At 35.6% G+C, this 24594-nt stretch overlaps 1 protein-coding gene and 1 long non-coding RNA gene across 3 annotated transcripts in view; one reads left to right on the top strand and one right to left on the bottom strand.

The window, feature by feature from the left end:
• The window catches only part of LOC120350775 (UV excision repair protein RAD23 homolog B-like), a 259105-nt gene that overhangs the window by 71746 nt on the left and 162765 nt on the right, over window positions 1-24594 (bottom strand). The window lies entirely within an intron of this gene.
• LOC120350777 lies at window positions 12372-14439 on the top strand. Its single transcript, XR_005571027.1, has 2 exons — window positions 12372-12636; window positions 13307-14439. It is a non-coding gene; the product is annotated as an uncharacterized LOC120350777 (long non-coding RNA).

Genomic DNA, 24594 nt, shown 5'->3' on the forward strand with positions numbered 1-24594 from the left:
CAGACATGATCAGACACGTTTTGTAACAAAATTTCACATAGTTACTTATGGAGACATGTCTAATTGCAATGACTAATCAGTTGAGTTGCGTCATAAGCAACAATGTGAAGCAACTTATTGTGACTAAACCTTAGTAACTAGCCTTAGGCTGGGCACACACCAGTTAGTCAAGATAAGATCGGACATGATCAGACACGTTTAGTCACAATACTTCACATAGTTGCTTATGAATGCATGTATAATTGCAATGACTAATCAGTGTGAGTTGTATCACAAGCAGCTGTATGAAGTAACTTATTGTGACTGAACCTCAGTAACTAGCCCCAGGCTGGGCACACACCAGTTAGTCAAGACAAGACAAGACATGACCAGTCACGTTTAGTTTCTTATGAAGACATGTCCAATTGCAATGACTAATCAGTGTGAGTTGTGTCACAAGCAGCTACATGAAGTAACTTATTGTGACTAAACCTTAGTAACTAGCCTTAGGCTGGGCACACACCAGTTAGTCAAGATAAGATCAGACATGATCAGACACGTTTAGTCACAACACTTCACATAGTTGCTTATGAATGCATGTATAATTGCAATGACCAGTGAGTTGCGTCACAAGCAGCTATGCGAAGTATTGTGACTTGTGACTAAACATGACTAGTCTTATCTTGACCAATCGGTGTGTGACCAACTTTGAACTCAATAAATCAATTGAAACATTGATAGATAGATAGTTGAAGTATTTGAATATACATTCTGTAAATCCCTTATGAATGAACAAGTCTTCAAGAGCTCATCTATTACCATCATCAAGATCCAAGATTATCAAGATTCAAGTTAAATCCAAACAAAAAAAACATGTTCAACACCTACAAAACTCGAAGAATCCCAAGTTTCTGTTCTTGTGAACTCGACTTTAAATATTTGCAAAAAACATTGATTTCACACACATTTCAAGAGCTCGACTAATGTAAACGCCTCTCAATGGAGGTCTACTCGAGGTTTTATTCCTGTGAACTAAACTTCAAATTTATAGCATACATTCATTTTTCACACACACGTCAAGAAAACTTGAATTTAAGGAAACTTGACTAATATAAACGCCTCTTCTTTTTTTTTATTTATTGTTTCTCGAATTCAAGAAATCTTGAAACTTGACTGATGTAAACGCACCTCAATGGAGGTCTATTTGAGTATTTGTTATTGTAAACTTGACTTGGAATTTGCAGAATACATTTTCCTACAGATACATTGAAAAGTGACCATTTCTGCACTGATTGCAGGCTGCAAAGAATCACTTTTCCGCTCTAGTGCGCAATTACTTTGCGTACTCCAGATTTGCAGCATGACAACGAAAAATAGTTAGTAGGTTATATGGAGCACAAGTGCAGGAAAATAAAGATTGAGTTGGTACCAATGTCTGTGGTTAGATAAGAATCATTAATGGCTGTATGGCTACATATTTATGATAAAATCCCAATCTAGGAATCCAGAAAAATAATAATGTTTATCTAAATCATAATTAAATAACAACTTCTCATCATTTGATAATAAATAATGTTTTTTTTTCTTTTGACAGTAATAATTATTTCAACTCCACGCAATGAGAAATGTAGCAAACACACATTATGAAATTCGAATTTTCAGGTTAAATAATTACCGTTCGAAATCCATGTCAATAAAATTAATAAAATAACATTAGAATATACTACAATAAAATATTTTCTGTTGTCTATGTTATTCTATAAATATTTTATAGTTTACATATAGTATTTTTTGGTAATTTTAGTTAACCATAAGTCTAAATATCTGAATACTTTTTTCAGCTGGATGAAACGAAGTTAGGTACGATTCTTCCCGCTAGGTCGCGCGCTTGTCGGTTCAGCCATCTTGCAGCCATCCTAATCAGCTGTTGGCATGTATTCTGAATGCGATTTTTTTGTTTTATTTGTATTTTTTCTGATTCTTGAATGAATAGAAATAAGAACATTGGCTGAGAATTTTCAACTTCAATTGGATTATTAATTTTTTAATGAATTAAGGTTGCTATTAATAACAGCATCACACACACAAACATTTGATGGATTTCAGCCATAATTTTACCCATAATTACCCATAATCAGATCTACGTAGGGACTGGAAAACAGCTGCTCTCTGTGCAGTGTGGCGAAAAAGTAATAATACAATTTATTAATATGTTTTGACAGTAAACAGAGTACATAACACTTGGAAAATTGGATGTTGTACAAAATACAACATGCGACCGCTCGTGTGATTGAGTAGGGCGCGACTACCGGAAGGTTAACTACACGTTTTACACTTCATTTCAATCCAATGCCTTGAAATCTGACAGTTCGTTCAAAACATCTGCGCCACCTTGTGAATCTAGATTTTCAAAAGTGCTCGAAATAATCTCTCATCCAGAGTTACTGAGTTCATAGACTCCAACTTGGAACTTTGAGAACGTACAGCTGAGAAGCATCAAGTTTGGCGGAAATTTATGGGGTAATACACAGCGACAACTATTTCTGGTATGAAGAAGCTCTCAGCAAACCTGAGCACTAGCATCTATATCAAACTGTTAATCAGTCTCTCTCACTCTCTCTTTCTCCAGCGCCTCCTCATCAATCTTTCTCTCTTCTTCTTTATGAATATGCCTCTCCAAAATGTGCTCGAGGATAATTGTGAGGAAAACTCTTACTCAATCACTCTATCACTCTCTCTTTCACCATTCGTCCCTCTCTCTTTTTCTGCCTCTCTTATTCACTCTTCCACCACCTCCGTCTCACGTTTTCCCTCTATGACCTCTTTCAATCTGTAAATCTCTCACTTAGTCTCTTCATCTCTCTTTCTTCCGGTCGTGTGTTAATGGGGAGGAAATTTTATATCCTTCTCAGAGAATCGACAATTATTTGTTGAAACACCGCCGATTTATGGAGTTACATCACATTATTATATTTTCGCCTCACTGCACAGAAAGCAGCTGTTTTCCAGTCCCTACATAGATCTGGAAGACCTTGTTTGCAGACGACTCTCGTCTGACGTAAGAAACAGGTTTCTTTTCCGGTCTAGGCCGGAAAGTGTACTCTTTCCAGGCGCTTGGAAGTCCGTAGTTAATAAGTCATCCACTAGATCGGGCGAGTGTCCACTCTCTTCATCTGAAATCGCCATGATTTCAGTTCGAATTTTCAATCAAACTAATTCAGCATTCGCTTCGCAACCATTTTTATTCAATTATTTATTGTTGATTAGCGCATTCCGAATTTTCAAAAATGCTTGAAGATGACGACGCCCGTGATATTTCAAGTGAAATTTTAAAAGAATCTGAAATCCTGACTGCAAATCTTCTACCACTAAAATTAAGAGATAGGTACAATAACAAGTATTCTTTATTTATTTTGTCAGCAATACCTGTAGTGTGGCGAAAAATATTGTTCGCACCATGGGCAAAAATGTTTTTCCGGCTCTCAATCTTCTCTAGTCCTCGGCCTGCGGCCTCGGACTTGAAAACCGATTTCGAGCCGGAAAAATCTCATTTTCTGCTCTAGGTGCGAAATATACTATATCGTTATTCTAATTGCATTTTTATATTTATTCTCATCGATTAATTATTCGTAATTGTAAAATTTGTTGAATAACTAGCATTATCGTCAATTGATGTAAACTAGTGTTTAAGCCAGTAAATATTGTAACATACATAAATAAAGAAATATAATCCAATCTCATCTCTCATCTATAATTTTTCTGTATTGTAAGCTATTGTATATAAGTGTATAATCAAGTATAATATATTGTAAACTACATATAAAGTACTCAATCAATCAATTAATCACACATTCACGAACTCTCTGTACGTATCTCGCTCCCACTCTTTATCTCTCACACTCTCTTTTTTTGTGTTCCCCTCTCTTTCTCTCTCACTCTCTCTCACTTCCTCACTGTTAAGTGTTGTTTAACAGAGAGGACATGTAGTCCCAACTCTGCCCCAATAAAGGCATATAATCAATCAATCAATCAATCAATCAATCTCTCTCTAGCAGACCTACAGGCTCATAGTGAGAAGCGATGGACCGGACTATCTTCGGGACTCCTTCACGCTCCTTACTGACATCCAGCCTAATCGAGGTACTAGGTCTCATGAGCTCACCCTCCAAATACCTCTCCATCGAACGGCTATCTTCAATTCATCTTTTCTTGTGTCGGCCTGTCGTGCTTGGAATTCCTTACCATATAATTTGTTACAAACCAATTCATTGGAAAGCTTCAAGAGAAATTTGTTCATGTATCTACTCGAGGGTAGGGTCTGAATTACTATCCTGTTTGTTACTTTCTTTTTTATTCCATCCCCTTGTGTTCACTCATAATTGCGTTCAGTTCATAATTTTTTCATCCATGATAATGATAACAATTTCCAGCACTAGTCTTCTCAACTTCACTTGCTGTCACTTATTCCTTTTGACAGATTGATTGTCTTCATATTCTCTTTTCATTCAAATCTTCTTCATCTTTCTATTGATGAATATTCTATTCTTCTTCCTCCTGTCTTTTTTCTTTTTTTTCCTTTCTTCTTCACTTCTCTATACTCATCTGTTCTCTTCGTTATGCATAATTTATTCTCAATTGTCCATCTAATATGTATCAAGCTTTGCATATCAGTTCCTTTCTCTGTTAATTATAATTAAATTATTTGTAGCTTAAATCTATACTTAATTTTTCTTGTAATTTGTTGAGTTTCAATGTAATAAGCAATATTCTTTTGTTTGTTTCTTATCAACTAGTGTTTGCCATAGGTCTTACCAGACCTGGCAACGTAAGATGTAAAATAAAATAAATATCAAAAAAAAAAAAAAAAAAATATCTAGCCATCTTGATCTCGCTTTTCTTATCTCTTCCTCTCTCTCTCTTTCTCACCCTCTCTAACTCACAATTTATTTCAATAACTTTCAATTTATCTCTAACACTCTCTCTCTTCTTCCTATGTTGAGTGAGTAAACGTGTGTCAGTTCGGCTCCGTCTTCTAACAGATATTTCGTAGGGTTATACAGTTCAATTCACTTCAAATTATACATCTAGTTATTCAGTTTCTCGAGCTTAATTCAATAGTGAAATTATATTTTTGATTAACTCACACTCTTTTTATTTATCTTGAAAAAACATTCACAAATCTTCAGTTCACCTTCTCGCCTATAAAAGTGTAAATCCACCTAACGGTACACGATGGTTCGACCGAATAGAGGCACACCGAAGAATGAGGTCAATGCTCCGAAGCCAGCTATTTCTGGAGCATTGTCCGAAGAGACCCTCCTCATTATTCGACAGGAAATCGAAGAGTCTGTCCACAGTGCTGTATCAATGGCTGTGAAATCTATTTTCGAGGAACTTCAGGCATTGAAGGAGGAGAACAAACAGCTGCACGATAGAATTCGTGAGCTGGAGGTGTCTTGTCACCTGAAGGTCGACGACCTCGAGCAATATGGGCGCCGACATTCTATACGTATTTTTGGGATCCCGGAGAGTGACAAAGAAGACACGGACCTGCTGGCGCTCGATGTCTTTAACAAGAAGCTGAACGTGCCCGTGACTTTGGCGGATGTCAACCGCTCGCATCGCGTTGGAAGGCGTCAACCACCTCAACAAGGGCAAGCTAAACCCAAGGACCGACCCATCATAGTTCGACTCTGCAGCTACCGGACCAGGAAGATGATCTTCGACGCTAAGAGGAAGCTGAAGGGTTCCGGCGTCACCATTCGCGAGGATCTGACTGCGGAGCGCCTCAAGATCCTCAACGCTGCGGCCGACCGTCATGGGCATAGGAATGTCTGGTCATCGGACGGGAGGATCAAGATCTCTATCGGCGAGGGAGGATCCAAGAGGGTCCACACAGTCGAGAGGATGACCGACCTTCAAAAAATAAAGGTAAATTAAATCATTTCAGGATTCGATTACTAAGGTGCCCTTCACTACAAAAATAGGAAATTCGTATTAAAACATTTCACAATAGATATACCTTGGCATTTTTCATGAGCTGGCTTTCTGTTCTATAAATGAATCTTTCCACTGCTATTTATGATTATGTATGAGGCAATTATTCCAAACTAAGGAGATCCACATTTGTTAATACTGATTAATAATTTATCTTGATATTAATTCCCAAAACTACGTTCAATGCATCAACTACTATACTCCAGAGGGTACTTAGAGAATCATTATCTCTATTCTTACTAATAATTATTACATCTCTTACCAAAATTATTTCCATAATTAATAATTTTCGAAATGCTGAATTTCAAATAAATTGGATGATTAACATACGTTATAGATATGGATGTAATCTATAGGTAAAGATAGTAATCTCTTCTATATTAGGTGTACATAATGATATCTCCTACTGTTGCCACAGCTCGAGCAATAGAAGCAAATGTGTGAAGAATTATTGATAGAACGGAGGGGTGGGTAGTCTGTTCATATGCTTATATAGGGGCTGTGTTTCACTTAATGTTATCTTAGACATTCATCACTAAAATATTACAGTTCTCAATTTACTACTCTTATTGTTATTGCAACTCCCAATAGTTAATTAAACTTCTAATACTATATAATATTTTTCACACTTCACCGTTCAATCCTATTTAAAACTCATCTAAAATAATCTAGCACTTTCTCCATCGTCTCCTCTACTTCTTATTTTTCTTTCTAATTTCTCTTCTTGATCTTATATTTATAATGATTACTTGAATATTGTTGTTTGCGATGATGATTATTATTCTTTTCTATTCTTCTTCTTCTTCTTCGTCTTCTTCTTCTTCTTCTTCTTCTTCTTCTTCTCTTTCTTTTTCTTTTCTTCTTCTTTTCTTCTTCTTCTTCTTCTCTCCTTGATTAATTCAAGATCACAATACGATGTTCTATTTCTTATTCTATAGTTCAGTTTCATAAGTTCTTCTCAATTTGTGCACATTCCTTCTTTCTCTTCTTTTCTTCCCCATTGTTATCATTATTTTCCCTGTGATTTTTTCACTAGCTATCCAGCATGTTCAAATGTTTATTTCTCTTTCTATATCTATTTATCTTCCTACCTTTTCTCTTTCTATCTGATTACCTTCTACTAGTATCCATATATTATATTATAATATCCATATATTTATCCATATAATATTCGATTCTTTCCCACATTGAATCATACTATTCCTTTTCAATTTTATGGGGATATTATTCATTATCAGTTGTATTATGTATCTTTTCTCAATTGATAACTTTCTTCAAAGATTTTTCGTTTTTCTGCTGGCTTTTTCTTCTCTTTTTCAGTTTTTACTGGATCCCATTTCGCTCTATCTCCACCATGAACACGATCTTCCACTACTGGATTCCATCTCTCTCTATCTCCACTTGGACTCGATTTTCCACCACTGGATTCCATCTCTCTCTGTCTCCACTTGGACTCGATCTTCCACTACTGGATTCCTTCTCGCTTACCTCCACTTGGACCCGATTCTTCCACTACTGGATACCTACTCGCTCTATCTCCACTTGGACCAGATCTCCCACTACCAGTTCTCCCTCAATCATCATCTTATTCACCATTAGGATTATTCATCACCGGAACTCCACACATCTACATCTTATTGTGTTTAGTGAATTTTGTTTTGAACTAGTGCTTTAAATAGTGAAGGGAGCCGAACTGTCAAGGCATGCTGAATGCACTCGAATCAAGAGACTTTTTCATTTAGGTTAAGTTTTATCAGTTTCATCCCCATTTTCCCCGTCATGTGTTGTTCTGAGGTCGGTTCACGATTGGTCTGCTGCTTCCATGATGCCTCTCACTGACACGTCAGCTCGCTCGCCCTCAAGTAGGTATGATTATTTCAATAATAGTAATAATGACGCAGGTATGTTTCTAGCAAATAAGCTCCACTCTTTCAAAAAACTTTTCAAGGCTGCTCACCTTAACGTACAATCCCTCAGTTGCCACATTGATGAACTCAGAGCAATCTTCCGTTTTCAGGACTTCAATATAATCGGAATTTCCGAATCATTTTTGAAGCCTAGTATTTCATCAAATTTTGTTGCATTGCCTGGATATAATCTTTTCCGGAATGATAGATTAAATAAAGCTTGTGGGGGTGTAGCAATTTATGTGAAAGAAGGTATCAAAACAAAAGTTTTAATCACATCTAAACAAGAGTATTGTTCCAGACCAGAGTTTATGCTACTTGAATTATCCTTATCTAGTACTGATAAATTACTCGTTGGTATCTGTTATCGCCCACCAAAAATAGGTCATTTCACAGATTTCGAAAGTGCCTTGCTTTCTCTTATGCCTTGTTATAACCGTATACTAGTTATGGGGGATATGAACACCGACTTGAACATGACAAATCGTAACTTTGACTACTTTCAACTGACTACAATTTTCCAATGCCTAAACATGACTATTTTACCTCTCGATCCAACTCATCATACTAATGAATCAGACACACTCATTGACCTTCTCATTGTTAGTGATCCCAATGAGGTTGTTCAAGCAGGCCAAATCTCAGTCCCAGCTATTTCTAGACATGATTTGATCTACTGTGTACTTTCCCATAAGATACCCAAGCCAGAACAGAAAATTATCACTTATAGAGACTTCAAAAACTTTGATGAAGCCGCCTTCCTGACTGATGTGGCTCAGACTCCATGGCATCAAATTGAAGCATTACCCTCAGTTGATGACATGGTCAAGACTTTCGAGAATTGGACTTTGACTTTGTATGACAAACATGCACCTTATGTGACAAGGAGGATTAATAGAAAACGACGAGTACCGTGGATGACTGAAGACATACTTAAGATGATGGGACGTAGAGACAAAGCACATAGAAAATTTAAAAAGACATTTGACTTGGACAGTTTGATAGAGTATAGGAGCCTTAGAAATAGGGTTAAACAGGAATTACGGAACTCAAAGATTAGGTACTTGAATTCGTTTATGACAAACAATAGACAAGACTCTAAATCACTTTGGCAGGGAATAAAAGAATTCGGGCTTGGCAAAGAGAAATCGAATCCACAAATTGACTTACCATTGAATAATATAAATGACCATTTCGTTTCACACTCTAACCAACGCGACGAAGTTGTCATTGCTAATCACATTGATGATCTTGAAGAGCAGGTTACAAACTTAGATTTACCAATCACTGATCAATTTCATTTCCATCCAATCTCAGAAGAAGACACTTTCAGAGCAATTCAACGTATTCATAGTAATGCTATGGGTGTAGACAAAATCCTATTAAATTTATCAAGAAGATGTTATTTGCTGTTTTACCAACCATTACATACATTTTCAACAAGTCACTTGAAGAAGGCATTTTCCCTGAAAACTGGAAGTTTGCTCTGGTTCGCCCTCTAAATAAAGTTCCATCACCCAATAAAGTTGAGGATTTTAGACCAATCAGTATTTTACCTGCATTGTCCAAAGTGCTAGAAAGACTCATTCATGCTCAAGTTGTAAAATTTCTAGACAACAATAGTAAGCTTCATAACTTTCAATCAGGCTTTAGAAAATTCCATTCAACTGAGACAGCTCTGCTTCGTGTCACTGATGATATAAGGTTAGCTATGGACCAAAGAAAATGCACCATCCTCACCCTATTTGATTTTTCTAAAGCATTCGATACTGTTGATCATACAGTCCTTCTGAATAAGTTGGCTATTCTTGGTTTCAGTCACAACTCGTTAGTTTGGTTTAAATCCTATCTATTAGGTAGGAAACAATGTGTATCTGTCGGTGACAAAAAGTCAACTTGGAAAAACATTATGCATGGAGTACCACAAGGTTCAATTTTAGGCCCTCTCCTCTTCACTTTGTATGCTAATGACCTTTCTTCCATTATCAAATTCTCCAGTTTCCATACTTATGCAGACGACCTTCAAATCTATTCAAGCTGTCCCATAACAAAAATTAATGAAACAGTTGGAATAATGAATCAGGATATCAATTCGATAGTGGAATGGACAAAGAAAAATGGCCTTAAGCTTAATCCCATCAAAACACAACCCATTATAATTGGATATTCTCGTCTTATAAACAATATTGACCTTGAATCGATTCACAAAATTAGTGTAGACGGTAATGACATTCCTTACTGTAGCTCAGTTAAAAATTTAGGCATTATTATGAATAATACTCTTGACTGGTCAGAACAAGTGAACAAAACTTGTAAAAAGGTATTCTCAGCCATGCATGCATTGAAGAAAATGCACGATATCCTCCCTAGAAACATTAAATTATTATTGGTTCAATCTCTCATCTTCCCACATTAATGTATTGTAATTCTGTTCTTAACGATATGCAAGTCACTCTGAATGATAAACTACAGCGTTGCCAAAATTATTGTCTACGTTTCGTCTACTCTCTCCAACGCCATGATCATATCACCCCAGCCCACATTGCTAGTTCAACATTAAAGCTTCCCGATCAGAGACTTTTTCGAATAGTCAAGCTTGTTAGAGATATCTTGATATACGGTAATCCGAACTATTTTAAAGATGATTTCAAATTTGTCTCTGAAGGTAGGAGGATAGATGCTTCACATACTAGAACCGGAGAAAGTACTTTAAGGATACCCAATCATCGAACTACTATTTTCACAAAATCCTTCTTAGTCAGTGCCTGTCGTGCATGGAATGCACTTCCTGTTTCTATCAGGTCCATCGAGAGCCGAGCGAGCTTCATCCTAACTTTAAAAAACATCTTTTGGAACAAATGACTGAAACTGTCCGGCCCTAGAACGATCACATGACATCCATCCCCCACCCATCCCACAAATACAAACCTTTAAACCATGTTATAGAACGAATTGTATATATATATATATATATATATATATATATATATTATACTCATGTTTAAACTCATGTTATTTCAATTATCCACTGCATAATGCTGTATATTACTGAAAGTTGATAACCCTGATCTACTTTCAGCCTACTTCATTTTATTAATCAATTATTTGATCTTATCTACCTATATATTATTTTACTCTATCAATTTTCTGTTTTTTTTTCTCTTTAATATTCATATTGATTAAAACTTTTACAATATTTCCATTAATAAATAAATCCTTAGTTTAAATAACGAAATTAACGTTTTGGTAGAGAGTTAGTGGGGAGGATATTTTTAATATTCTTTCCGAAGAATGGACATTGATATGTCCAAAGCTCCGCCAATTTATGTAGATGCATAACAATATGATTATTATCTATAGTTATTATATTACAAACTGCTTTTTCATATCATATACAGTTCAATAATTATTTTCTTAGTCCATATTATGTAAATTCATCTATAATTTTGCTGTATTGTAAGCTATTGTATATAAGTGTATAAGCCAGTATATATTGTAATCTACATAAATAAAGTACTCAATCAATCAATCAATCAATCTCACACACTTCTCTCCCTCTACACATCTTAATCTCACTTCCACCCTGTCTAATGCCCTCTCTCTCTCTCACGCTGTCTTCCTTCAATCTCCCAGTCACGATCGTCATCTTCATCTCTCACTCTCTCACACCCCCCCTCTCTCTTCCATGCTTCGAGAGCGTTCATGATAATAATTAATCTCGAATTAGAAACTTCCATCTTCTTGACATTTATTAATACGCGTGAAGTATGTCCCAGCCTATCCAAAACTCGAGAAAAGAATGACTGCTCACAAATTATTGCACTTTCTGAGCAGTTTCGAACTTGGGCTGAATTTAAATTGTGATTTACTATCCGGCTGAAAATATGGTGTATGCAGGGAAACTTTCCCTGCGAAGAATAATGAGCTGCTGCAGTATGGTGAAATGTAAAAGACAGACTTCTACCGTTTTATTTATTATCTGGGTATGAACGCTGATGTTGCAGAGAATGAGTCGTTTGAAATTGATTGATAAATTTTGTAGCAATATTTATTGTTACAATTGTGAGCGATGAGAATTATGCAAATTAGCCTGAGAAGTTAGCCTGTTATAAAAATGGATTTTGCTGTTCTGCTTTTCTGTGTTGTGTTGTGTTGACTCTGTAAGTGTGTGCGTAGAAGCTAGGATCCTAGGAATAACATCAATTTTCCTGGAGCAACAGTCTAGTTCATGAACCTTGGTTTTTGCGTTGTGTAGTATCGACTCTATAGGTGTGTGTGTAGAAGTAGTGGGAAGATCAACGATTTTCCTAGAATATAAGTCTGGTTCACAACCTTATAAGGCAAGGAATTTATAGCTGCCTAGGAAAAATAGCTGTCACTTGGTGGGAGAATGTATCTTAAATTGTAGTTGTAACGTCCCTTTCTATTGGTGGAAATTTTTCTAGAGAATAGTAACTGCCAATCACAGTTGGTGTTGGTTAGGTCCACCTCAAGACGAGAAAAGCGAAGTGGCTTCACTCAGCGTCTGTCCTCCGACATAAGCAGTACTAAATAATGTAGTCTGATCAGAACTTGGTGTTAACCATGGCTTCCATGCCAGCTTTAGGATTTTTAGTGTTTGGCTCTGGAACCTTTTGTTCCAGCAGCATTTTTAGTCTTTTGCCTCTGTAGTTGATTTAATTAAGAAGAGAGAGAGAGAGTATCAAATTGTCACCTCACAATGGAGATTTTTCTCCTATAACCGCTACTAAAGGTACGTCATAGATTTATAATACTATTAAGGAAAATATCTTCAAAGAAAGCTTCCATCAAAGTATTTATTGTAATGTAAGAAAATTAACGATATATGTTTGGTAGAAATTTAGAATACCTATTAGTAGGAATTAAGATATTTTGTTTGATTTAAACTATTTCTGAAGAGGAAGCTATTAACCTAAATTTCAATTACTGTTGTTTACACAGATGTACACAGACTGTGTTGACTGATGTTTACAGTATATTATTCTATCAGTATTTTCTGGTTATAGATTTTATTTGTCTTTTGATGCTTAGGAAAAGCTTTCATGATTATTTAGGAAACATCTATCATGTAATTTATTCTTTTAAATTACACCATAAATGTGATTTATGTAAGAGAACTGACTAAACTAACAACAATACTCGAAATACCTTATTATGAAGTAATTCAATCAACTTGTGAATTATGTAGGCCTATTATGGGATACTATGTACTCATCGCTTTGTGTATAGGGCGTAACCCTTATTACAAATAAATTCTATTCTTTTATATCAAGAGATTGAAGTAGGTAATGCCTACTTATGTTTTAAAGTAATTGAGTTATATAACCTAAAGTAGGTTGTTTTTATTATGTAACTGAAGTTAAGTTAATTGGTTTTATCCTAGTTTATTTTTATTCTAACAGCGGTGTAAGTACGGGAACATCAAGTATGGGATCAACGTACGAATCTATCATTTCATGGGTTCATGAACGTGTGTCTTTAAGCCGCTGAGACGCCTCTGAATCGATGGCCGTCCTAGCTTGGGGTATGCTGTCTCCTGTCCATCTGGACGTGTAGAGCTCGATCACCGAGCCTAGATTCAATTTGAAGAAACAGCTATGAGGTAACAACTTTTTTCCAAATTAAACGAACGTCCCAGGAACTCCGGATGTGACAAAATGGGTTTTAGTGACGACAGACTTTCAATCAAGTAAAACGTGCGGAATTAGACTTTTGTTAAATCATAATTTTGAGATATTATTGGGGATAGATAGATTATTAATTTCATTAATTTGGTTTGAATAATAGATTTTCGGTTGTATCTTTACATTGAAAAGTGAGGCCATATTTTCTCTGTAAGGATCCAGCTGGGAATTTCAGTTTTCTTTAAATTTATAAATAATTATAATCTTCTAAAGTACTAAAAGTTGAATGAGTACATGAATTTTTAAAGGTCCCTTATTGATTAAATTAATGTTTTAAAATAATTCTCATCTTAAAGTTGTAAAGGATCAAATGAAGTTTCAAGGACCCTAACCTTTCCTAAATTGTTTTGATGACATATATTTTTGAATAGTTTTTTTTAAGGTAGTATACCATGATATGATACTTGAGGAATGTTTGTCCTTGCAGCGTTCATGATATAAAGATACTGAATAGTTATTATTGGGGGGATCATTAATATTTGATAATGTTTTGATAGTGTTTTAAAGTTTCCAAGTGTGTTCAAAATTTAATGTTCTAAGAATTTTATGAATTTTATGTGGATCTTTTCTTAAAATATTTATTGTTATTTATGATTAACTTCTGAGACATATCTATGATAATTTTCAATAATTGCTCTTTTGAAATTAGAGTCCTTCAAGCTTTTATGATTCAATCTAAAACGTTTTCAAATGTAGAGCATACGGAGTAGGTTATTACCGTATTACCTATTTCAGAGATAACCTAACTTTAGTAATTTTGTTTTCGATTTTCATAATGTAACTTCCTTTTGTTTTATTAATTGTTGAATTTAACTGTAAGAGGTGATAATATAATTGATACCTTCTCTCTATTTCGTTGTCTCTCTTGTCATTTCTGGTTTCCCGTTCTCTAGCACTAGGTATGTTTATCAAGCATCCCTTTTATTAAGTTATATTGTGTGTGCTTCTAAATTCTAAATTCAAAATTATCTTTCTAAATTCAAAGCACGGCACAATTTCAGCTTATGAATGAATTATGATCGATATTATAGCGAGGTCCACGTTATAATGGCAGTTTTTGATTAGCAATGGTATTGCTATCCTTATCTATCATTCACCAAAGCGGATATCACAATCTCTTTTTCGCTTTGCTCTGTTACCATATTGTGCCGAACACTAAGTTTAATTCAGGCCTTTTCCCAAGTTATAATAGTAAATTTAATACGCAATAGACTAGAGCCATTATTGTAAGCGAGTTAGCGAAATAAATTATTTTCTCTCTCTATTATGAACGGCCATAACTTCGAGTTTCCCATGATAGATATTTAAAAATTGTGGCTCCGAGTCGTCGAGGAATGTAGATTATGGAATTATCTCTAAAACTTAGCCTTCCTGGCGCGACATAGAGTGCGATAAGCTGGAAAACAGCAAGCATTGAAATTATAACAAACTACCGATTTTGCAGTTACTATTTGGTCCAAAGGCTCTGGAAGCCACGCGACGATTGGTCAAATTGATTCCATTCGCCCAATAGGAGACCTGTTTCTAAATACAGTAGTGGGGATTCCCCAGTCGAGAGACCAGATTACGTTTCGGAGGACACTTTGCTAGGAGCACTACGAGAGTAAAGATGTAGTCACTATGTTTTGCCCTTTTTGGGCAAGTTTACAAGTTTATATCATTAGTTAGTTTTATTTTTATTAAAGTTTAAATTTTCTAGTAGTGCCATGTCCTGAAAGGTTTAATTGTGTTTCTTCATCATGTACGAATAATTGTTTCTTCAAATAACCGCTAAGGTACGTAAAATAAGGTTAAAATATAATTTAGGGAATTTAATTGATTGAAACTTCCATAAGAGTATTGAATTAATTAAGCCTGTTATTTTTCAAGTTAATAATATTGATTGAGAATAATCCTTTTGATTTTATTAGTGATGGAAGATAATTATAAATTTTTTTTCTTTAGAAGTATAGAAAGTTTTCAGTTACATTACATTTGAGTTATTGTTTCTGGAGATATATTATCGTAGAGTATTGCTGAAAGTCAGGAAGATAGCCTTTAAATTGGAATGAAACTTTTAAGAATTGTTCATATTGAGTTTATGACATTTTTTAATTTATATTTTTCAGACTCTGTTTTCTTATGTCATTAAGGCTTTCCAATGATTTAGTAAATTTTTTATGATAGAAATCTTAATAGACGAAGAAGAAAGTTTTTCTTTTCCAGGAAATTAATATTAATGAATGTTCAAATTTTAATACAATTTAAATTATTTTCTATGTGTCTACTAATTTTATTTAATTAAAGGTAAAAACTATCCACAAGATGAATCTTATAAGGCAAACATTATCATTCCTTAAAGTGAAATTTTCAATATTTTTTTCTTCTATTGTGTTATAAAGAGTCTTGTTTTATTAGGTGATAAATTCATAATTTCAGTTGATACTAGTTTTTGGACTTGTATTTGTAGGTAAATCAAATCATAAACTCTGGAATGTTCATTTTTAATTAAGGTTCTGAGCAGTTTTGGGCGAATGCCCGTTATTTACACTTGGATTGCGTCCTAAAGTTCATAAATAATAAATAAAATAAATGTTGGCTGGCGCACAAGTTTCCAACAATACTAGCCGAGCTACTATATGAAAAATTATATTTGATTTCGCAAACCAAACGAAAAATATCATATAAGTTAGCATCATTTCAATTTGAATTATTTGTGAAGAAAGATCCATTAATTCTGATAAAAAGAATCAGTAGTTTAAAGATAAAAATCTATATAAAATGAGGATTCAAATAGAATGAGAGAATTTAATTAATTGTAATCAATAGATAACTCCTGTTTTAGCTTTTGATGAATTGTAGGAAGAGTTAGAAATTAATGCTGTAATACATTTATTTACAGCGGTTCATGTGTGTCCCCAAACCAACTTCTTGTACTACCACCCCTTTGGTTCCGCAACTTTATGTAACACCGCTTCAAGACACCCGTTCAGACGACAGGTCTAGGGACGTAAGAGGACGTCGCCGTCAAGCCAAATTCAACCGGTAAAAGCTCACCGCCAAAAACAAGGTACTGTAACCCCGACGATAAAGCAACGTACAGACCAACGAAAGTGCAGTGTAGTGAAACAAAGGTTCATTCGAGAATGTCAATCAAAAGTGGGGATTCAAAATTATTATGAAATGGGTTATATGGGTTACTATCGACGAAACTTGGGTTCAACGGGCTTTTCTTTCTTGAGTAATTTTATGTTGAAGTTAATTATTTGTTATTTGATGACTGATATTGTTTGGTTTTGTGACGTATTGCTATCTAAACGGGGATAGTAATGCGCCCCCGAATCAGATGAAGAATGTCAACAAAGTAACATGAAATTGTTGTTTCTGTTGTTCGATTTTAGTTGCCAATGTTTATTGAAGCTGTTTGTATTTTTCAATTATTTCAAATTGTAGTGTTTTTCTATAGTATAAACCTATTAAATCAGGCATGGCAAGATTAATTGAAGTTTTCTTGACTCTAGCCCGTTCACCTGCATGAATTAGGTATAGACTCAGGTATTTTCTAGATGTGTCGGCCTATTTCTAAATTCTAAATTTTATTCTAAATTATCTTCTAAGGCACACAATATCGTCTTTTAACAATGTAGGATTAATAATATAGACTTAGTAATTAGTTAATAAAATATTCCATCTTAATCATGGAATTATTGAAAAATATGATCTATTGCTTAATAGAATATAATTGATTATTTTAAACGAGAATGAACCTTTAATATTACATCAATACACCTGTTTCAGCTACTGTCTATAGAAGGCATTGACAAGACAGAGTATCAGCAACGTTGTTCTACTATCTTTCTCCACTGCCATATCTTATATCGTGGACCTCAATATAATAAAGTCTTCTTGACGTTTGTGTAGAATAATAGTTATTTGTGCAACTAGTGTGCAAAGTGACAGTTTGCTGTACCGAAAGAAACGTTTACGCCCGAGCCGTAGGCGAGTGCGGAATGGCTTTTTGAGTGCAGCAGAGGAACTTTTCACACGTATTTCACATTGAATTTTTCCTACAGTTACCATTGAATATGAAAAAGTCATCCGCTAGATCGGGCGAGTGTCAACATTCTTCATCTGAAGTTGCAATTATTTCAGTTCGAGTTTCGAATCAAACTAATTCAGCATTCGCTTCGCAACCATTGCTATTCAATTATTTATTGTTGATTAGTGCATTCCGAATTTTCAAAAATGCTTGAAGATGACGACGCCCGTGATATTCCAAGTGAGATTTTAAAAGAATCTGAAATCCTGACTGCAAATCTTCTACCACTAACATCAAGAGATAGGTACGATAACTTAACGAGTATTCTTTATTTCGTATTCTTTATTTATTTTGTCAGCAATACCTGTAGTGTGGCAAAAAATATCGTTCACACCACGGGCAAAAATGTTTTTCCAGCTCTCAATCTATTCTAGTCCTCGGCCTACGGCCTCGGACTTGAAAACCGATTTCGAGCCGGAAAAATCTCATTTTCTGCTCTAGGTGCGAAATATACTATTTCCATCTTCTTGGATTATTTTACGCCTATCAACATTTGTATGACTACCATTTCATAGCCCAATAAGGAACATCAAGCAAAGCCATCAATTCTGTGTTATTGGACACTCACGACATGGATAGTATGTGATTTCAACATGACTTGACAACTGCAAAAGCAAAATCCTTATTTATGAGGAATAAATTATCACGCACTTAAAATGGGGTAACAGGACTGAAATTGGTTTCTATAGACCATGAATTGAAACTTATTAGGCTGGCCACTAACGCTGGAACATGCATGCCATGCATAGTTCTCTTACATTGATGAGTCATCTAAGCTTGATAATAATAGTGAAACGCTTCAAGCTGAAGTTTTCGAAGTTAGTTTTTGTATCTCCATTTGTTGTTTATTTTTTCTCCGCTGCTGTATTTTTGAGGTTGAATTTTGTGTCATCATAATTTGTAATTTTCCAGTGGTTTATTTAATGCTATTGGCTGTTCATTTTAGGTTGAAAATCTTTCGCTGTTAATGAACATGTTGTGTATGTGAATATGTAGGTTCATCATGCATGTTCTACCAGTTAGTTAGCCTCAGGATCGTATTCTACAGAGTTGGTTTAACCATCAAATCCGTTTAGTCAATTTATGATTGCATTCATTATGATGTATTTTAATAAAGTCCGCTAATGGTTCAAACTGAAATTATATTTCAACTTCCTTGGAGAATGTTACCCTCAATAGCATCAATCTTATAGAATTAGATGTCCCCTGTGAATGCATCCTTCCTATCTTTTATTAGATTCTCATATTATCATTTGCTTTGTGCTCATTGATTTGGTTCTTCACCTCCAATTATGGGGAGAAAACCATTGAATACCATGAAAACCATTGACTCAAATCAATTTATTCTGTAGAAACGAGCCCATTACTTAGTCGACAGCCTTTTGTAGGCAATATTCTCCCAATCTGTAGAAGCGGTTACTGAGTATTATACAGCGACAAAGCCGAGCAGAGCCGAAGATAAATTGCCCCCTGCATATATACACTGTGGATGGGAAACAGATAAATTCGCCAATCTCAGCTTTCACCAGGAAAAGCCCTTTTTCCGTTCGCTTGTAATAGAGCGTTGTGGTGAGGCACGATAGCCTTTCCTCCTCATGTTTGGTGAGGAGGAAAAAGTTGTGAGGAGAAGAGAAGAGGTGTGAGGAGCCTTCAGTCCTCACACCTCATCTTTCTTCTTTCTCTCACTCTCTCACTCCCTCTCTCTCTTGATCTTCCTGCTCACTCCACAATCTTTCTCCAGTTTCAGCTCACACCAAGCGTTCATACTCATCACAGCTGAGTAATAAATAGTTCCCTTTTCTGAAACAGTCCACATATGTCTGCAGGCGGTTCTACGGACACTACACATACGTGTAGTATAGTATCACCACACAGATTCCACACATACGTTCATGTTTCAGCTGCTAATTTAGTGTTTGGCCCTTCGTTAGGAATTTTTCTTCTCCTACCTCCTTGGTTTTTTAGTTGAAACCATCACTTTTGCTTCTCGAGGATATGGATGGTTTCGCTACTGATAGTTCAGAGCCTGGAAGATTTTAGAGACTCACTGGCCCATATGAATAAAACCAGAGCAAAAGGTAGAAGCATAAGCATTTGCTCATTTATATATGAATAAGCTTTACCTTACACTCTCACCTTATGCTCCTGAACTCTGGAGCAAATGCTCACGTATTTCAAAGATTTTTCATCAGCTGATTCGATTTTGTAGCCTTACTTTGTTTTTATAGCTTACGGAAGCGCTAAATATGCAAGTAGGGTGCACCGCTTGTGTTTGCGTCGTCTGCTCTGCTTTCTATTCATGAATAGAGTTTTAGGTTGGTTGAGTTTAGAATTTTGGAATAATAGCGTGAAAAAATGTCATCTCTGTAATAATCTTCAGCATATTCTTATAATATCAATAGCCTTCTTATAATCTTCTACACTCACATCTTCTTAAATGCCTATTTCCTATTTTGTGATGGCTATCTTTATAACAGGTACAGCTATATTTTTTTATTCTTTTGTAGGGATATTGGTGATATCTATCTTGGTCGAATCTAAAAAGAGTTTTATAGCTCTCAACTATTGGTTGTGATCGTATCTGGTATAGTTTCCTCTTCATCATACGAATTAGTTGAACCATTTTACTATGAGCAAAAGGTGATAAGCTGCTCTAGACTAGACTCACCTTTTTTGAAGCATTTGCTTCAAAAGTTGAGCGAATGCTCTAGTTTATTCATACAATTTTGAGCAAAAACCTTTACTTTTGAGCAAATGCTCAAACTATATTTTTGATGAGCATGAGCAAAAGGTTTTGCTCACGTGTATTCATTGAAAATGAAGCAAATGCTCCATATTTTAGAAGTATAAGCAAATGCTCAACTTTATTCATATGGCCCATTGAAGAAGATATTTTGATGCAACAAACTTTCTGTTATGGGGGTGAAAATTCTTTCAGTATCATTTATCGAGTCTCTCGTTGCTGATAAATACATATTGTTAACATTATCGGCCAAGATAGCTGAGACGACTAAGGCGTTGCACCTTCAGTCTGCTGTCGCTACCTGGCCGTGGGTTCGAATCCCGCCGGTAGTCATGGACATTTGATCATCTCATCAAATCACCCTAGCACTTTTTATCACCCATGCACAATGCTCAAAAACCTCATGTGGAAATCTTCCGCAAAATGGAATGAATCAAATGAAAATTTCTAAACCTATTCAATCGTCAACAGTCACGAGAATTCTGCTGATATTATGCTGAAACCTTCAATAGAATGAGAAGAAGAAGAAGAAGAGAGAAGAAGAAGAAGAAGAAGAAGAAGAAGAAGAAGAAGAAGAAGAAGAAGAAGAAGAAGAAGAAGAAGAAGAAGAAGAAATATCTCTCAGACTTTAAATATACCAAACTACAACTTTCAAAACTACACCCGAATATCATAAACTACCACCAGAAAAAGTAAACAGGTTAAATCCAACCTCTAAACCATCTTTATTGACACTAGTTATCATAGACGACCGAGATTTGGAAGCAACACCCGAGGGGGCATCACAGCCATATAAGTGTGATAGATGAATTTAATCAAGGCCCCTCAAATCGGGCAAGGCTAGCCACAAGCAAACGGCCATTTGGTTGCCATTGGGTTGCCATTTGGTGGCCATTTGGTTGCCATTGGATGCCTGCCATTGGGCGGCTAGAGGTTTGCCGTAGTAAACTGGCAAAAGCCGATCAGTAGGCCTATATATTCAATGACGGTCGCTCTAATAGCTTGCACGATGGATGGATGTGTGCGTGCGTGAATTCTTTTATAGTATGTATTGTGTGGATGGATGTGTGCGTGCGTGAGTTCTTGTATAGTATGTATATGTGGATGGATGTGTGCGTGCGTGAATTCTTGTATAGTATGTATTGTGTGGATGGATGTGTGCGTGCGTGAGTTCTTGTATAGTTTGTATATGTGGATGGATGTGTGCGTGCGTGAATTCTTGTATAGTATGTATTGTGTGGATGGATGTGTGCGTGCGTGAGTTCTTGTATAGTATGTATATGTGGATGGATGTGTGCGTGCGTGAATTCTTGTATAGTATGTATTGTGTGGATGGATGTGTGCGTGCGTGAGTTCTTGTATAGTTTGTATATGTGGATGGATGTGTGCGTGCGTGAATTCTTGTATAGTATGTATGTGTGGATGGATGTGTGCGTGCGTGAGTTCTTGTATAGTATGTATTGTGTGGATGGATGTGTGCGTGCGTGAGTTCTTGTATAGTATGTATTGTGTGGATGGATGTGTGCGTGCGTGAGTTCTTGTATAGTAAAAAAAGTTGATTCGTATGGCTTTTGTTGGTGGGGAGTCCCTTGCGGGAAGGTCCCACCGCCTGAATATATAATTTAAGCCGTCAATGGGCCTTACGACTGTCATACTTCAGCCGGGACCGACAGTCTAACGTACCCATCCGATAACACGGGAGTGATCTGGTTGAAAAACTGTTGGTTATGAGAGGGATTCAACCCGGGATCTCTGTGCTGCTACGCAAGCACTCTATCCACTAGACCACGGAACACTCCTCTTGTATAGTATGTATATGTGGATGGATGTGTGCGTGCGTGAGTTCTTGTATAGTATGTATATGTGGATGTGTGTGTGGTTAAAAGTAGATACACTACATACACATGAACTCTAGTGAGGTGCATGCCATAATAACAGTGGAGAAAGATGAGAGAAGAGCCTTGCCGATTCTCTCCCTTGCCACTACCTGCTTGATGTGTCAGCTGTGCTGTGAGTGAGTTGATTGGAGGATTTTTGGTTCCATTTTTTTGAAAAATAACTGAAGTTACCAATTATTATCAGTTTAATAATTGATTCTAATTGAGTACTTCATCCTTCTAAATTTCCAGTTTCTAGTTTCTAGTTTTGGACATTTTTGAAAGTGAATTTCAACCCATATCTCTCAGAATGTTTCTGTACATAGAACTAGCCGTCAAGCTCGCTTCGCTCGCCATATCCGTCTAGCCTGGTCTCCCGACTGGATCGTCCAAAAATGAGATCAGCGGGCTCGCTTCGCTTACCGGAAACGCAGATTTTGGGCGTATCTTTGGCGTTATTTCAAATTCTTTGTAACACAACATTGTTGAACCCTAGTTTAGCTTCTGTACTAATTTTTGAACAATTTCTGTTCATTTGTTCTCGATAAATTTGAGAAAAACGTTAGGAAAAAGCCAATTCTGGGCGTATCTTTGACGTTATTGCCAATTCCTTCCAACACAATATTATTATACCCTAGCTGAGCTCCTTTACTAAATCTGAAAATTTTTTCTCGATAAAGCTGAGGAGCCGCTAAAAAAACGCTGGTAAAACGTAGATTTTGGGAGTATCTTTGGGAATTTTCCCAAATCCGTTCTTAGTGCGCCTCAAAAGGGCTAAATGAACATACCTACGTTTTTGGTACAGTCGATTTTTAGGTCTGCGAGTGAGTGAGTGAGTCAGTCAGTGAGTGAGTGCCATTTCCCTTCTATATATATAGATTAGGAAGGAAAGAAGTTTTTGGCTAAGCCTGTTGCTCTCTCTCTCTTACTCATTGCTATATATATAAGTTGAATGAATTGAGAAAGAAAATTGGGTTTTAAAAAAGAAGTTACTTTGATAAAAAGTTATATAAGTTGAATGAATTGAGAAAGAAAATTGGGTTTTAAAAAAGAAGTTACTTTGAAAAAAAGTTTTTAATTTTTTTAAAGGTTTTAAATTTTAAGTTACTGGTTTGTGAGCGCGACCTAGACTGACTCCGGTCACTCGTTTATTAGGAAGCAATAATGATATCTTATCAGGTGGCAGTGAAGACATAAACAGATTGATCGAATGAGTACTTTATTGATGTAGATTACAATATACACTGGCTTGAACACTTATATAAAATAGCTTACAATACAGCAACATTAAAGATGAATTTACATAATATAGACTAAGAAAATAATAATATTGAATTGTATATGATACGAAATAAGCAATTTGTAATAAGTGAAGATAATATTGTTATGCATCTACATAAATTGGCGGAGATTTGGACATATCAATGTCCATTTTCCGGAAAGAGTATTCAAAATATCCTCCCCACTCTCTACCAGAACAGATTAGGAGAGTGGAAGCTCGTCTAACTTAAATTATATTATTTTTAATGAATTGATGGATAGAATAAATGAATGAATAATGAAATATACAGGATAGCTGATATCGGGGTACATCATTATTGTTTGGGATAATCGATTTATTTATGGAGAGGTCAGGTACAAAGGCCTTGTGGATGACCCTAATAACATTGTTCCTGGCACCCAGCTGAGACGTAGAGAGTGGTGTGGCCTTAACCGGTTCAGGACGCAGGTGGGAAGGTGTGCTGAGCTGATGACAGCATGGGGATACACATCTGATCCTCTGTGCCAATGTGGACAAATCCAATCAATGAACCACCTAATATCTGAGTGTCCACAACACTCCTATCATGGAGGGCTGTCGGCCCTCCATGATGCTGGAGAAGATGCGTGTCAATGGCTCCAGAACGTTCTAAATTCTATTGGTATTTGAAATATTAAGTGTAAAATTATGTTTTTTTTTTCAAATTTTGGCCTATGTATGCATATGCATATATATATATATATATATATTATATATATATATATATATATATATATATATCTATATATATATATATATATATATAGATATATATATATATATCGATTTTTTTTACCTGTCAAGAAAATATATATATTATTCAATGATCGAATGATGAATTTTCTCAATTTAGATTGAATATTTTGTTGATGAATCCATTTCTACATTTTTAAAGACGATTCGGCAACATTGTAGAGCTAGAGAAGGTTAGTGCTATCTGCTTTGTCGAATGATAGCAACACTAATGCTAATCAATTACTGCTATTATAACGTGGACCTTACAATAAA

This window comes from Nilaparvata lugens, chromosome 4 (assembly GCF_014356525.2).
Source record: "Nilaparvata lugens isolate BPH chromosome 4, ASM1435652v1, whole genome shotgun sequence".
In the NCBI taxonomy this organism is placed as follows: Eukaryota; Metazoa; Arthropoda; class Insecta; order Hemiptera; family Delphacidae; genus Nilaparvata; species Nilaparvata lugens.